Here is a 3,793-nt window from a genome sequence, read left to right on the forward strand (position 1 = left end):
ATGGCGTAAACCCAGGAGGCGGAGCTTGCAGTGAGCTGAGATCCGGCCACTGCACTCCAGCCTGGGCGCGAGACTCCGTCTCAAAAAAAAAAAAAAAAAAAAAAAAAAAAAAAAAAAAAAAAAATACAAAAATTAGCCGGGCATGTTGGAAGCTAAAGTAGGAGAATTGCTTGAACCCAGGAGACAGAGATTGCAGTGAGCCGACATAGTGGCACTGCATTGCAGCCAGGGGGACAGAGTGGGACTCTGTCTCAAAAAAAAAAAGTAGTAATCTCTCAATTAGATGAAATTGAACTTAACATATTCACATATTGGAACCATTCTTTGCTCTTCTCCTGATGCAATCACTGAAATTTGCCCAGGGATATTATTTTATCATTTGGGTATCATTCCTTGGAATAAATGTTTTGGTCTACTAAAATCCAGGAATTATTATTTTATTTTATGAGTTTCTTACCTTCCTCTGGGATTTAAAAACCATTTAGAGACCTAATCCTTCAGTAAATGTATTAATCATAAAGAATGTAAGGAGGGTTAAATCCTCATGGGCTTGTGAAAAGAGCTATTGATACATTCTGCAAGATTTCAAGTCTAAGCTCTGGAAAAGTGTAAAAGTTTTCGTTTGTTCATTTTTTGCATTGAATTTATTTGAAAGCAAGGTTCTAATGAGAGGGTTTGAGTAACCATCTACCGACCTAATTCCTGAAAGAGTGTATCTTATCTGTGATATGCCCCAAAGAAGATGATATTAGAAATAATCTCTTAATATTTACCGATGACATGTTCTCAAGGTTGATGAGAGATCGATGTGATGTGAATGTTTCATAGTTGGATCTACCTGGCACTGAAAGAAGTGACTTGGGGTAGGTAACTTGTGTTTGCTAGCAAGAAAATGGGTGCATAAAATAAGTAGAAAATCTTACTATTCTCCCTACTGTCAGTCTCCGGGAAGATGAATGGCAGTGGTTGAATTTGTTTCTGTTTTGCTAGTAGACTATAGCTAACTGTCAAGAATAGTACCCTCAGGGAGAATATGAATGATTAAACTGTTTAGTTTTTAATAATGTTGTGTTTGGGCATATTCTGTCAATATTAAAACTTGAAATAAACAAATTTAATGAACTGATTGAATTTGGTGTTGTGTGGGCCTAATTAGATCCGAAGAACACCAACGGGCATTTTTTTTTATGAAAGATAATTATAGTATCTAATATTTATTGAGCATTTAGGATGTGCCAGGAATTCTGATTTAGATAATTTTCTTATTTAATCCTTACAGCAGCCTTATGAAATAGGTTCTGTTTGTAACCCATCTTTTTTTTTTAAAGTGGAAAATACTAACTTATTTTTATTTGTTTATTTATTTATTTTTGAAAGAATCACTGTTATGATAACTTTAATTTATCTTACATTTTACAGAAGTCTATGAACGATTTTTAAAAAGCACCTGCTTACCCTGTATCACGTTTCTCTAACAGGTGTGAAAGTAGGCAGTGAGTATGTCAACAGCTTGAACATCAGTGTCTTGCAAGGACTTCAGACCAACCAACCACTCGCCAAAAATCTTGGCAGCTTTTTTATCTTGTTTTTAATACAACGGTATATCCACTCTGATGGCAAACCTGTCCAGCCACATCTCCACAACATGCTTTGCAAAATCAGTGATTAGCAAATTAGTTAGCTTTGGCACGGAGCTGTGCTCGCTTGCCCATGGCAGCCTGGAAGCCGGTTTTGATACTGGCAACAGAACATCTAGAATGATAAGTTTCGCACTGTAGGAAATAGAGTCGCATGTCCTACTGTAGGATTGTGTCCAGTGATCGGCATGTGTGACAAGTGACATATTCCTTGATATATCTTCTCAAGACATTTTCTGTTTCTGTTGGAATCTTCCTTTGATTACAAGTTGGTTATTACCATCTACAGAACCACTTGTACCCAATTCAGCCAACAAAAATGCAAGGAGATGTTTGGGCTGACGATGTAATAGTTTACAGATACCTGTAAAGTTGACAAAAGAAGTTTTCTTGGTTCCTACTCGGACAACCTGTGGAGGTTTCATGACAAATTTCCTTTTCTTCCCAGCAACCATATCTGGATTCTTTTCCCTCATGATGTTGAACGCTCGATTCAGCAGCTCCTCCTATGTGTAGTCTCTTTCTGAGCCTGCCCAAGTAGGGCCTGTCTGATTACTGAATGAAATATCATCATCTTTTTTGCTGTCTTCATCTTCTAGAGCTTCATCTTTCTCTAATATTTCAACCTTATCTGGGAACTTAACATTCTTCTTTTTCTTCTTTTTATTGCCAAGCATAATGTCAAGGTCATCCTCTGGTTCAGTTGGTTCTTGAATATCACTTTCAATCTTAAGATCCTTTACACCTTCTTCAGCTTCATCAACATTAAATACCTTTTCAGTTTTTTTCTTCTTTTTCTTTTGATTAAAGAAGTTCAGGTCATCTAGATCATCAGAAGCATCTTTTTTCGTAGTGTCCTCTTCATCAGCTTCCAAATCTTGTCCTCAGTTGGCTCTGGCTCCACTTCTTTTGTTTCTGAAGGCTGGGTTTCCTCTGTTTGGGTATCCCCTTCCTCATCTAACATAAAAGGTTTCTTCTTATTTTTCTTCTTGCTCATAATAAGATAAAAAAATCATAGGGCAGACACCTGATAGAGTAGAAACTGCAGGAGTCTGGGCGCGGTAACTCACGCCTGTAATCCCAGTACTTTGGGAGGCTGAGAAGGGCGGATCACGAGGTCAGGAGACAAGACCATACTGGCTAACATGGTAAAACTCCGTCTCTCGTCCCCAGACATGGCTGCAGCTCAAGTGGGCTCAGCACAGATGGGAAGTCAGACGGGTCAGCCCCAGGCCCCGGCAGGAGCAGCGCTGCTCCTGCCCATACCTCTCCCACCACCGCACTAGGCTCTTGCATCAGCTAAAGGGAACGACACCCCGCCCTCTCCTCCAAGCGTTGGAAATGCCTATTTTTATTTTTTTAAATTATACTTTATCTTCTAGGCTACATGTGCACAACGTGCAGGTTTGTTACATATGTATACATGTGCCACGTTGATGTGCTGCACCCATTAACTCATCATTTACATTAGGTGTATCTCCTAATGCTATCCCTCCCTCCTCTCCTGACCCCACAACAGGCCCCGGTGTGTGATGTTCCCCTTCCTGTGTCCAATTGTTCTCATTGTTCAGTTCCCACCTATGAATGAGAACATGCGGTGTTTGGTTTTCTGTCCTTGCAATAGTTTGCTGAGAATAGTGGTTTCCAGCTGCATGTATGTCCCTACAAAGGACATGAACGCATCCTTTTTTATGGCTGCATAGTATTCCATGGTGTATATGTGTGACATTTGTTTAATCCAGTCTGTCACTGATGGACATTTGGGTTGGTTCCAAGTCTGCTATTGTGAATAGTGCTGCAATAAACATACATGTGCATGTGGCTTTATAGCAGCATGATTTATAATCCTTTGGGTATATACCCAGTAATGGGATGACTGGGTCAAATGGTATTTCTAGTTCTAGATCCTTGAGGAATTGCCACACTGTCTTCCACAATGGTTGAACTAGTTTACAGTCCCACCAACAGTGTAAAAGTGTCCCTATTTCTCCACATCCTCTCCAGCACCTGTTGTTTCCTGACTTTTTAATGATTGCCATTCTAACTGGTGTGAGATGGTATCTCATTGTGGTTTTGATTTGCATTTCTCTGATGGCCAGTGACAATGAGCATTTTTTCATGTGTCTGTTGGCTGCATAAATGTCTTCTTTTGTCTG

At 39.5% G+C, this 3,793-nt stretch overlaps 1 pseudogene across 1 annotated transcript; it reads right to left on the reverse strand.

Annotated features, from left to right (window-relative positions):
- Positions 1–1,367: 1,367 nt before the first annotated feature.
- Positions 1,368–2,635, reverse strand: LOC105521884 (annotated as a pseudogene). The gene has a single exon (XR_001003351.1). The product of XR_001003351.1 is annotated as a eukaryotic translation initiation factor 2 subunit 2 pseudogene (transcript).
- Between the last annotated feature and the right edge of the window lie 1,158 nt (positions 2,636–3,793).

This window comes from Colobus angolensis, unplaced genomic scaffold (assembly GCF_000951035.1).
Source record: "Colobus angolensis palliatus isolate OR3802 unplaced genomic scaffold, Cang.pa_1.0 Scaffold411, whole genome shotgun sequence".
NCBI lineage: Eukaryota > Metazoa > Chordata > Mammalia > Primates > Cercopithecidae > Colobus > Colobus angolensis.